Genomic DNA, 13,650 nt, shown 5'->3' with positions numbered 1-13,650 from the left:
TGAGACTCTATTACTCCAGTAAATTATCATCACGACAACAAATAAACATATTTCAGAAAATGGAAAGTTTAGTCAATTTTAACATATTTTGTTTACTTTTATCTTTTTTCACTATGGAGTTTTTAGCTTCTTTTTTTTCATTATGCTCTAACTGGTGACCATGTCGAAGGAATAAAATTATGGTGAATTTTTTCTTTAAAATTTATACCAATTAGGTTGAATATTTGGTTAAATTATTGATAGATGGATTCCACTCTTTCCCTCTAAATTTCTCATGGATGAATGAATTTATAAATAAAAAATTTCTTCTACAATTCTGATGATGAATAAAATAAACAAAAATTCATATTTTTTCGTTTTTTCATTTCCTCAAGTGAAAATTTATTTTTTATTTTGTTCATTTTTTCCATTCATTTGGTGGTCACCAATCAAAGCTAGTAAAAAAAGAAAAAAAAAGCTATAAGTATGTTTATTTTCGAAAGAGAAAAAGGTTTATGAAAAAGAAAGTTTATTTGAATTGGCATATTAGTTTCACATACCTGGACTTTAGTTTTCATCTGTCTTGCCCTACACTCGCCTATTAATTCATAGCATATTTGTGTTCTTCTTTTTTCTCATTTCGTTGAAAGAAATTCTTTTAAAAGACTATTGTGTGCTACGGTTTGGCGATAAACAAATTTGATATTCATGTAGCACTGTAAATTTTGGCAGCATAGATAAGACAGTGTAAATAAGATCATTAGAAGATTTGATCTATCTGGTTAGAAGTAGAAATTTCAGAGAGAATCAATGCAGTTTTTGCAAATAATTTAGGAGTTTAGAAAAATTAAAGGTTTTAAGGTAGGAGATCATGGGTGTCGTGTGAAAAAATTAAATGAATTTTACTTTATATATAAAAAAAATAGAAATCAACGAAACTGTTTTTGTAATTAAAAATTTCTGCATTTATTTTTTCTAATTATAAAAGATTTGTCAAATGTCAAATTTTGATTCGCCAGGCGACTTGCGCTTTAGTATATAAAGGATACTACTAAGCATTCTAATCAGTTCTCTTCAATGCCTTGATTGGTAAAACGTTAGCATTAGCAGTAGTAGTATGCTATAGAAGCAGTATGCTGCAGGAATTGTATGTTTTTGCTAAATTGTTTAATAGGATGATTGGTATAGCAGTATTAGTATGCTATTTAAAATTATTATAAAATTAGTATATAATATATAATATATTTATATTTAATGAATATATTTATAATATATATATATATAGTAACATATAAAATGACAAATATATATAATTAATTTATTTTATTTAATAATTTAAAAATTATGTTTATATCGAAAAATATTATTTTAAAATAACTTTTATAATTAAAATATCTATTTTAAAAAATAATATTTCACATTTAAAATAATTTAAATTATATAAAATAAAATTATATGAATAAAATTTTATATTTTAAATGTGAAAAACTACTTTTAAAAAAAAAGGTATTTTTATTGTAAATTAATTTTAGAATCAAAATTTTATTTTCTGGATATAAAAATAATTTTATGATATTATTAAATAAAATAAATGAATTAATTATATTTTTTTTTTAATTTTATAAATTATAAAGCATTTGGAAAGCATTAGCATTTAATAAATGCTTCTCTAAATGTTTTTCTAACAATTGTTGATTGGATAATATAGAGCATAATACTAATGTTAATGCTTTACTAATCAATACCGTAATTGCAAGAGAAGTCAGTGTACAAGCTAATAGCTTAGCAAAAGAGGCGAGAATAAAATCATATACATAAAAGAAGCATGCAAAATTAAAGTATGAAGGCCTTGACCATAGTAACCAATAAGCCAAGCAAATGCAGCCCAGAGGAGAAATCGATGAGGAATATGCATTTATACAAAATGTACAAAAGAAAAATATTATAACCTCATGGCTGAAATCCCTTAAACAATTGGAGAAGTGATTTTTCGAATCTTGTTCATATGTCTTTTTTTTTTTTTTTTTTGACGAATGAATCTTGTCCATATGTCATTACTACATTCCTTTTTATCATAAAAAGATGACATAACTTTTTTTTTTTTGGTAAAATGTTAAATAAGATGACATAACTTAATGAAAATAATGATATGTCTTAATTCTTATTATGATATATCAAATTGTAGTTTTATAAAAAAACAGATCAAATTGCAGATATAAATACATTTTTAGTAAGATGCTTAAAAATGATAATAATTTATATGTATCACTATTAATGAAAATTTTAAAATAATAATATAATTATAAATATATTAAATTTCACATTATCTTAGAATAGAAAAATAAAAAATTTAAATATTTATATTTTCAAAATTAACTGTGAACATATTTGTTAATTAAGTGTTTGAATTATGCTTTAATTCATTAATTGGTATTAAACTAAGAAAATTGCCAAAATTACCACATTCATAGTACTACTTTTCATGTTTACACTAACCATTTTTACCTTCACTTTTAAAGAAGAAAAAAGATATTTATAACTTTAGAGTTAACTAATCTAGACTTAGTGTTTAGAGTCGAGGGGAGGAGTAACATTTTTGGAATGTGAAATTTATGATTCTAATAAATAAATACTTAAAAATATAAAAAGTTTTAAAAATAGTTGGAAAAATAATTTTTGATTTTCAAAAAGAAATTTTGAAAAACAAAATTCGAAAAATCAATTTTTTAAGTGATAAATAAGTTATATTTCTTTTAAACATTATTATAAATATTTAATATGTTTTAATTAGAACTTTAAAAACTAAACTTTAAACATTCAAACATATATACATATTAAAATAAAATAGTCATAAATACAATATAAAGAAATAAATTTATTTTTCTAATTTTATATTAATGAAATCTAAAAATGATATAAAAATTGTTAAGCCAAAAGAAATATAACTTTGAAATTTATTTTTATTTATACTGGAAATTTTAAGAATGTTTTTGAAAACTAAAATTTTTATTTTAGAAAATAATATATTTCTTTTTAATTTATTATCAATGCGCATGGTGTAGGAAAACTCATAGTGTATGTTATTCTAAACGTATGTACAAATATAAACAGTGATCAATTTAAATATTTTCTGTTAAGGAACCCAAGTATATTACGCAGATATTTTTAAGTAAAAGTTTTAAAGAAAAAACTTTTTTAAAAAAAATTGTACATAACCTTTTAAGAAAAGAAGTTTTAAAAGTAGAAATCTAACTCTATATAGGTACATACGTATTAATATAGAATGTGTTGTTTTCTCAGGAACTGCGTATAAGATCATTATCATATATATGATTCTGTTCTGAGGTGTATATTCTGTTATTATCTACTCAAAAGTGTTAAACACAATGCATCAAAATATTTTTGTACAAGAATCGAGAGCCAACTTTGGACTGGGTCGATGAAGATCGGGTTGGAATTCATGGATCGGGCTCTAATACAATATTAAGCTAGATGAGCTTTTAACCTAAAACCAATTGGTGATAAGAAAAGTGGCTCATCTATTTTATATATTGTTTAGGATCCTTTCCAATTATCGATGTGTGAGACTATGTCTCTAATACGTAGTAGCTATATTAAAAGTTATAGTAAATATGGATATTCCGAGGGGATAGTAATCGAGATTTATTCACAGTGCTATGCGGCTATGCGCAATATTTTGAAAACTTTGCCATAAGCTACCAAAATTTATACTATGTTCACTGATTTGATAGAAAATGGATTCGGACATTCTATTGATTTTTTTGTCATACATTACATGTTGAGGACATGTTTTGTATCCTAATTGAAACATTTTGGGAAAGGCCATTAACTATAGACATGTTTCAACATGCCGTCTCACCACGTACAAAGTTTATGTTTTGTTTCCTTCCACTGTGTCTGCATGATTTGGTAGTTTAGGACATATCCAGGGCCGTTCCTGAACACAAGATGATCAAGCGTGTACTTGAGACCCAACAAGTCTAAAATATATTTTGGGACCAATTATCCAAATAATCGGATAGCTGAGGTGGTGTAAACAACTTTTAAATGATTTATTTCGTTTAACACATGGTTCGAATGCGGAGTGTCGCTTAATTAATTTTATTTTTAAGGCCAATTTTTGTTTTTGCTTCTGGGCCAGCAAATATTAGGCACGGCCCTGGTCATATCAGATCTAACCCAAACTCGTTCCCAGTTTTCTCTTTTAACTTATGAATCTTAAATAGTAACTTATCTCATAAAATATCTTGTAAGATATGAACAAGCGAAAAAATGAACAGCGAGAGGGTCTATATATCTCACATCACATTTTATTATGCTCTGCATAAAGCATAAAACTTGTGGCAAAATCTAGTTTTTCACATTACTCTTTCTCTGAATTGTGAGGTGAAATGTATCTTTTTAATTTCTGATTTATACAACTATTGACCTTTATTTTCTTAATAATATTTTATTTTATTTTTCAAATACGTTTATTTCGTTTTGGTACCGTAAAGATGAGATTTCATTTTAAGAATCAACAACATCTTGATCTGCATTGAAATGCGGCTATGTTTCTCTTTCATTTTAGTTAAACAAAATTATTGTGAATTTTGAAATATTAGATTAAATCTTCGGTTTTTGGATTTGTGTTACTATTGTTGGGATCAGTCTTATCTGATTTCATATCACCATGCTATATGTTGATAATTAAGATTTAGTGAAATGAATATATAATCTATTCTAGTAATTTAGGTTTTATAACCCTTTATAAATATACTTGTACACAATATTTTATACAAAATTTTTGTTTTTTTAAAAATAATTTATGGTGAAAATGAATAGATAAGTACTCGATATTTAAAATTTATTAGATTATATAGATTTGAATTATCTTAGTTTCTATAAAAGTGTCATTAATTTAGTTTTATAGACAATTACTAAGGTGGTCCAGTAGGATTGCTACCAAAACTGTTGAGCTGAATAATTATATTGTTAGGATAATCGAGATTAAATTAAATATAAAATAGTATTCGATATTATCTGAGATTAAGACAGTTTTTTTTTTTTTTGAAACAGAGATTAAGACAGTCTACCTATCTATTATTATATTATTATTTAAAAGTTAGAATGGTCAAAATCAATTTTACCTTTAATGAAATTGTAAATATAATTTATTATATAATTTAAAACTAATTTTATGTTAATAATAATAGATTTATATGTTAATTATATAATTGATCATAAATTAATATAATATAATTTCAGGATAAAAATATATTTTTAAAATAAGATAATTCTTATAGATATTGTGATGTTATCTGGAAATATTATTTTTCTTATAAAATTTAAAAAATCAAGATATAGAACAATTTATAGTTAACTATTAGTTGAGCTAAAACATTTGTAAATATATTTTCTAACATATTTCTAATTGTGAGTGTTTTTTAAATCTCAACACAATAATAAGCATATATATTTTGATGAAATTTCTTTATATATAAATAATTTAATTTTGATTTAAATTTAAAAAAAAACATAAATCATAACTCATTATGTTAATTTTAAATTGATAAGACATAAACTAATAAATATTCATAATAAGATTATGTATTTGCAGGCAAAAAACCTTGTTATTAAATTGATTACCGTAGCATCAGAAGATCATAATCTCATGATTGAATATTTCCACTGTAATTAACGAAAATTTTAGGAACAAAAAATATTTTATACTCTGTGATTTTATTGAAATAAAACACTTTAAATGTTTACAATAGGAATTCGAGGATCCTATTTCTTGTATATCCCGACTGTATAGTACGACATTGTAGGAACCGGATCTATATAATATATACTCAATATCTAGGAAACAATGTAATTTTTTTGTTTAATCCGGTTACCTATAATTATTTCATAATATTTCTATATTATGTTCGGTTCTGAGTAGTTATCTATTTTTTCAGTTAAATCTGTATTATTTATTAGCTTAATCATGTATTACCCGAATCTCAGCTGACTTTGATGTTCCGGTTATATAATGAAATAGATATGCATATAAACACATCAATTACTATATGCAGGAATACTTCCTTGTGGAATATTGAAAACCGAGGAATATTACTAATAACAATGTGAACCACCACTGAAATATTAAACATTAAATCCAGTTTAGTTTAAGTCAACCAAAATTAATTGTTTTCTATTGATCGTGTAATCAGGTTAGTCACAATTATAGGGGCACACATGTATTTTGACTTTACGTGGTTAGGCTAATTTTCGTTGTGGTTGATAACTTTCAGTTAGATTAAGTTATAACCGAAATCATTTTATTCAGATGACCAAATCTTTAGTAACTGGATAATAATAAATATATTTATAGTGTTTTAAATATTGTTACATCGTTTTGTTAGACCATTTTAAATTTAAATGACAATTTCTTATCAATAGATAAAAACAAGACTATATTTTAATAAATTAGATTTAGATTAAAATCACTTAACGGTTTGCCAAGGGAAACCTTTTGACTACTGGAGATCTGTTTGGTTCGTTTATTATCCCAACAAACAAAAAACTAAAAAAAAAACTAAAAAAAAACAAATCTTTAGTTTTGTTTCTATTCGCCATCTTTCACATCTCTATGTCATATATAAAGTTTAACTTGATATATTGTATTGTTGGAAAAAATCTCACACCGAAAATTTTAATGGAATATGAATAATATATAAAAAAATTAGACTATCTACTTATAGTCAATTAGTTTAAAATTAGAAATTCTTTTCTATAAACTAAATTTTGTATGCAAAGATAGTTTAAAATTTACTACTGTATAATTCATCAGTTACTAAAAAAATGGCTGGAAGGTCAATTTTACATGCATGTCGACATACTTTTCTAAAAAAAATTTCATGCATGTACTTAAGTTTGTATATTTTAATTAATATAGACAATGAAGAAGAAATAAGTTCGAAGGAAATGGGGAGCAGACGTGAGACCAGGGGGGAGATGGTTAACAGAGAAATATGCTTTGAATTTGAGACCTCACATTTGATTTCCTGATACGAGGACACATTCCATGCGCCACATATATAACGCAATCCTTTATTATTGAACTCATTTTAAATTTAAATTTACTATGACTTTGTGTTCGTTTTATAAAATTATATGATAGTATAAGGTGTGCATATATATGTGACCTTAAAACATACACGTATCACTTGTGCATATATATGAAACCGTAGCTTACAATAAAATTGTATAAATTTGTGTCTCTTCTTCGTTCATAGAAGACAGTTAGAGCTCTATAGCCCGACCTTTTTGCAAGGGCCAAACCGCAAAATCTTTCGTATCTTCATTTTTTTTTATTTCTTGTCATATTTTGTTACATACTCCCTCCGTTTCATATTGTAAGTAGTTTTAGAAAAATGTTTTTGTTTCAAAATGTAAGTAGTTTTCGTATTTTTAGGTAATTTTTACATTTATTGAATACAATGTGACCAATCAAATTAAATAGACTTATTTTTTATTGGTTAAATTATATCTAGCCTATTTATTATAAAATATTTTTTAAAAACATAATAATTTTCTTAATTTTCGTGCTTTTAGCCTAACTACTTATATTATAAAACGGGGGGAGTATTATTTTCACACAGACAAGTATTTTATTATGTCAAAACGTACATATCTAGAAGTTTGTCTACCTTAAATTTTTTTGGATAATCCTTTTTCATGCGGAGAAATTCAAATCTAGTCCATTTATAATCTTCATGGAAGCACCCCAAATCTAGTCCTTTTTCAAATCCTTTTAACAAAAAAGTATATTTTTGAACTTTGATCTATATAAAACTTTTTGAGCACAACCATTTCTATACTCTCTTAGACACTACAAAAAAAGGGGCTATTGTTACAATTTTTTGAGACTAAAATTTCCAGTCCCATATTTGTGACATAATAAAAACTATTTTGTTACTTATATTTTACGTTACAAAAAAGTAGCTTCTTCGTCACAATATCGTGACTGTTTGTTTTGTAACAAAATGTTGTCACAATTAGTGACATATATAAGACGAAAATAAACGTAATAATTGTCGTGACAAAATGGTGACTACGTTTACTATTACCAATATGACGGATATGTGACTGTATCTTGTGTCGTCGTTTATGACGATAGAAAAATTAAATGGTTGTCACGAATTCCTACGAAACAATGACAAAAAAATTGTTGTAAGTTGTGACTTAAAAATATAGCAAATACGTTAAAATAGCTGGTTTCGCATGTACTACATGTCGAGACATTAGTCAATCAAAATGGTCAAACTAAAAATCTCGAAGATGTAAAAGAAGAAGAAGCGGGATTAAGATCAGATGCTGATGATGAAAATAATGATTATGAGTTAACAGATGAAGAATCTAACTAAATTTGGTGTTATAGTTTTATATTTTATATGATTATGGCGTTGGTTTTGGAACTAAATTTAAACTATTTTATTTATTTAATCTTTGATGTCTTTTAAGTTTTGAGATGGTTTATATAACCGAAAGGCAGCTTGCATTGTTCATTTACTTTTTTTCTTTCGACTGACCCTTTTTAGATCGGAACGAAGAAGAAATGAAGAATCAATCCAAATCTCGACCAGAGACTAATAGAGGAAGAGATCGAATTTGCTTCTTGATTTCTTCTTAGATTGGCACGTAAAGCAGGTTCAGTGTTGGAGATCAAACCATGAATTCCGAAGCCAGGCACTTCACTGTGGGACTCTTCGTTTTGGTTCAAGTAAGTGTTCATCTCTGTTTTGTTCTGGATTCATCTCTGATTCTGAAACAACTACAAGTCTTAAAAAGCTCACTTTTTTTACAGATCAGGCGTTCTTCTGTGGAGAAGAATGGCATGCAGCAGCTTCAGTCTTCTTTGATTGGGACTGCTCGTATGGGTGGTTCTTCAGCTTTCATTGGCAAAGTGAAGAGATAAAAATCATTGTTTCCTGTTTTGATTTTGAACTATCTGTGAATGTGTTTTTTTTTGTAACTGAGGCTAACTATCTACGCTTGATTTGAATTTGATTAAAAAGGTTAACTATAAAAACATTTTTAGCTGTTACTTGAAACATTTTACTTTTATGAAATCATCATTTTGATCTTGTGGCAGGCGAAGATATTACATTACGGTTCGATAAGTCTTATCACAGTGCAAGTCAGCTCACATAGCTGCAGCAAAGACTGCTAAGGATGCTGGTGCGATCCTTTCATATGACCCTCCTAACCTTAGGATCCCCTTGTGGCCTTGTGCAGACAACACTAGGGATGAAATCTTCAGAATTTGGGATACTGCTGATATTATTAAGGTGTCCTGCTCTATCTATATGTTTGGTTAAATTATATCTTCTCCTTTCATTCATTCTCAAATCAAAAACTTGGCTTTGCTATTTGTTTTTTTTTTTGTAAGATTTGTGAAGAGGAGATTGAGTTTCTAACAAAAGGAGAAGATTATGTCAATCTTGGTTTGTTTGCTTCAGGTACTTGAGATTCTAACTAAGCGCTTGTTGAAAATTATGTCAATCTTGGTTTGGTTGATTTGTGTATAGAAATGTTAGGGCAGAACAGTACTTGGGTCTCTTTGTTAACTTGTAAGAAATCCTATCAGAGTGACGTTTGATCTCAAATTGAGAAGCTTTTCTCCCTTGTCTTGTGAATTTCTAATTGTATAGACTACAATTTATGGTTGAGCTTGTCTCATAGCATGTGTTATTAACAGGAATATATAAAAGCTATGATTTCATCTGTGAGGCGGAAAGGGGGACCTTATACTAACCAAGGTGATGATCTCTCCCATGGGAAAAGACTCGAAGAAGTTATATGGCGTCTGTTGCAGATTCTGAACGAATTGCTTTTATCTTGTGCCAGGTCAACGCCGTTGAATAGACTAGATAGTTATACTTTGATTACTTGTTTATTTTGTTTTCTTTTTTTGCTATTTTTTTCCTAATCGCGCCTTAACCTCTTAATGGCACATTTTTAAGTTGTGGAGATATTTAGATTTTTACTTTAGAGCGGCAAAACCTAAAAATTAAGTGGAAACCGGGAAAAATCCCTTAAAAAGTGGTAAGAATATTAAGAAATATCCTAATATTTAACTAGTATATAAAGGAAGTAATATTAGTTACCTCTTCTCAAGTTAAACCTAAAACCTAAACTACATCTTAGACTGAATCAAAGCCGTCAAGGTCTCAGATCTCTTTGGTTTTCTTTATTTTTTTGCAGTTAATCGTGTTTGTTTTTGTTTATTGTTTGTTATGTCATGATCTAATACTTTTGAGCTGCATCTTTTTCTATGATTTCTTTTGTACTATTATAGATGCGTCCACCAATGATGTTAGGCGGTCGCTTGTTTGGAAGATCATCTCTTCAATCTGTTGGTCTCCAAAGACAGAGGGAAGGAGTTGCTGCAAATGCCCAACCACGTGAACAAAGGGAAGAGACCTGTTGGACGAGATTCTCGACTCTCGAGTGCTTCATCCAGAAAGAATGGAGCTAAATGGTATTGTGATATATTCTGGATTACTCTTTTCTGATTTACAAAGTATATATATAACAAAATCAACAGTATCTGTACAGGTTCAAGAACAACACTGAAATATCAACAGCCACAGATCATGCTCACGTTCCTATGCTAAAGGTCAAGATAATCTGGTAGTGTACATATTATTTTACTTCAAAAGAATTTACTTTTACTTTTAAAATGAAGTTACAGCTTATGTTAATGTTTTAGGTGGCAAACAACGAAGACTCTTCCTTCATTTCTGTGATGAAGAAAACCCACCAGAAATCTGATGGAACATATGTTGATGAAAGAGCATGCTTAGTTGCAGAAAAATATGATGCATATGTGCAAGAAAGATTGTCACTGGTTGAGGCTTCTAATGGAGAGGTTTTGACAGAGCCTCTTACTGTCGAGGAAAGAAATGAAATCTATGTGAAGGTAATTTTCTATCACATTTCAAATTTGTTTTTTTTCCTGATTTTTCTTATATTTGGAGATACGATTGATTCTTTGCATAGTTTTGCTTAATTAAAGTTGTCTTTGCATTTTAATTGTATATGTGTTTATGTAACTGTTATATGTTTGGTAGGTTGCTGGAATATCAAAACAAGGTCGGGTGTTTGGACTTGGATCACTTCAATGTGGAGTTTATATGCCACTAGATGGTTCTACAGTTTCACCACAAGCTGTTGAAGATGATGGTACTTTAACTCACTGAGCAAAGAGCTGGAGTCAGACTTGCAAAAGAGTAATGAAGAAAAGGTTCAGTTTCAGAATAGGATTCAAGCAATAGAGAAAATATTGATGTCTGCTTTTGGTGAAAATGTGTTGACTCCAACAGATACTACCACAGCCATATGAAGTTGTTTCTCAGTTTGGTGTTTTAGCTTGGTGTTTCTAGTTTGGTTTTCTTTTGTTTACTAAGCAGTTTCAGTTTACTTAGTAAACGAATTGTTGTTTTGTGCTTATGTTTATTTAAATAAAATTCAAGCAGTTCTATGAGAAATTTATGTATATCATATTATTTGCAAATTTGATATTTGATTTCAGTTTTTATTTATAGTTTCTAGTGTTCCAATAAGTTAATAATAAATTAAAAATATGTGACATATTTTAAATAAAGAAAAGTTGCGTTATGAAATTGTAACCAATTCAAACTGAAATGTTACCATTTTACGGTCATAGTTTGTGACATTTAGTTACATTGCTTTCGTAATAAAAAGTGACAAATTAATAACATAATAAATGTTACAAAATACAACAATTTTGTAACACATTTATAGTATGTATTGAAGACGGATACATACCTTTTTTAGTCTTTGATTATTACGTTTTGTGACTGATTTTTTGGTTATAATAGGCTACAAAATTAAGACTTTAAATTAGTTATGAATAGTGACGGTTTGGGACAATATATAATGTCAGAATTGGTGACGGTAAAAAGACTATTATGTCGTCTATATTAGTGACATTTTGTGACAATAGATTCGTCACTACAGGTGACGTAGTTGTCACATTAAACAGTCACAAATTAAGACAGTTTGAGACAATTTGATAAGTAAGAAATTATAACGGTCATGTTACTAATATACAACGTAACTATGTGTGACGATTTGAAATTAGTCGCAAGAAATTGTGACATTTTTGTTACTCCATAACATTTGTGACACACGTATTGCAACCATTAATAATTGGTAACAAAAACGTAACAATGACGATATTGTTACAAATTCTTTTCTATTGTGACGGAAAATTTTGTCACAATACCCTTTTTTTCTTGTAGTGAGAGAAATTCGAATCATACTTTTTTAATATCGAATTAAACTTCAGATAAATTTTTTATTTTATCTATATTGATGTATCATAGAAATGTAAATCAAGCATTTTTAATTAATCATATTATATATTAGTGTCCGTTTTTAATTGACTTGACATTTAAGAATAGAAACCCAACCAAGTGAACCAATGGTGTTAAAACAAGATTTAATTGAAGTTTTTGCTTTATATAAATAGAAGAGAGACTATACTAGAATTATAAGAATATGGTGTTTGATAAAATTGCTAACCATGACACGAAAAGTCTTTTTTTTGGCCAAAATAGTTACATTGGATGGTCTTTTTTTTGGCCAAAATAGTTACATTGGATGCTTTGAATCATTAAGATGAATTGTTAGCTTTTGTTTGATACACATTTGTGTGAATATCATATAAACTGTTGTCGTGTTGGTCCAGGAGAAACCCAAGTTCCCATGACATTGGAAGTCTAGATTCATTAGCTGATTCTCCTCTTCGTGGCGAGTTTTCTGCATGTCACGTGTCTTCCTCTAAACTTACAAAGAGACAAAGATTTCATTCAAATAAGTATTAATTAACTACTATAAAAAGTTAATAATATATAAAAAATGCTAAAGAGCCACAATGGGAGTTCGAAGAGGCAGGCAAAATAGCATATGAGTCGTTTACATTTAGACCAATAGTCCTCTTAGTCCAGATGCAGTCTAGAAATGTCTATGGAGCATGAGGTCGAACAAGTATAGAACGCGTGTGCGGACACGTGTTGCATGCATAGACAGAAGTATATAGTCTGTTGTGCTATATGGTTATTATAATGTAGGATCTCAACGTTGTTTACGTCCTCCAATCTGGTGATGAATGTAGTCTTATGTATGTATACATGCAGTGGATGCATGAGAAATTCTCTCTCTTTTTTTTTTTTTTTAATAACCAAGTGTCCTGACCTCACAGTGATTATACTAGAGACCGAACCTTTTAGCGGCGCGGACGCACACCCGAGGGTGGATCATGGCAACGGTCTTCTCTCTCTTTTATTGATGTATACTGCTTTTGTATTCACGATTGCTCAATATCATGGGTTTGATCCATCATTTTCCACGTAATACAACGTAAACCAGATCAAACTAATCTTCACATACGGTAAAAATTTCTTATAATTTTTCACAAACCTATATAAACTAAATTTATATTTATACATATATAATTGAAGCTCCAAAGTTATAGATTCTTTATCAAAATCATCCATACTAAAACAAAAGTTTATATATTTGTGCTCAAATTAACTTAGTATAAAAGCATATTATTCGTAAACTAGTAGTATAGAAGCGAATAAGAGATTGTGG

At 28.2% G+C, this 13,650-nt stretch overlaps 1 long non-coding RNA gene across 5 annotated transcripts; it reads left to right on the top strand.

The window, feature by feature from the left end:
- Positions 1 to 6,937: 6,937 nt before the first annotated feature.
- LOC106422143 lies at positions 6,938 to 12,696 on the top strand. 5 transcript variants are annotated; one of them, XR_002661966.2, is made up of 9 exons: positions 6,941 to 8,749; positions 8,834 to 9,044; positions 9,122 to 9,317; positions 9,419 to 9,488; positions 9,728 to 9,876; positions 10,328 to 10,510; positions 10,588 to 10,662; positions 10,742 to 10,951; positions 11,103 to 12,695. It is a non-coding gene; the product is annotated as an uncharacterized LOC106422143 (long non-coding RNA). The 5 variants fall into 5 exon arrangements; XR_002661968.2 differs by having other exon boundaries at positions 6,944 to 8,749; positions 8,834 to 8,932; positions 11,103 to 12,694; XR_002661969.2 differs by having other exon boundaries at positions 6,938 to 8,749; positions 8,834 to 9,317; positions 9,728 to 9,788; positions 11,103 to 12,696.
- Positions 12,697 to 13,650: the final 954 nt, after the last annotated feature.

This window comes from Brassica napus, chromosome C5 (genome assembly GCF_020379485.1).
Source record: "Brassica napus cultivar Da-Ae chromosome C5, Da-Ae, whole genome shotgun sequence".
Taxonomy (NCBI): domain Eukaryota; kingdom Viridiplantae; phylum Streptophyta; class Magnoliopsida; order Brassicales; family Brassicaceae; genus Brassica; species Brassica napus.
The sequence above is the reverse complement of the archived record's forward strand: the minus strand, read 5'-3'. Positions and strand labels throughout refer to the sequence as shown.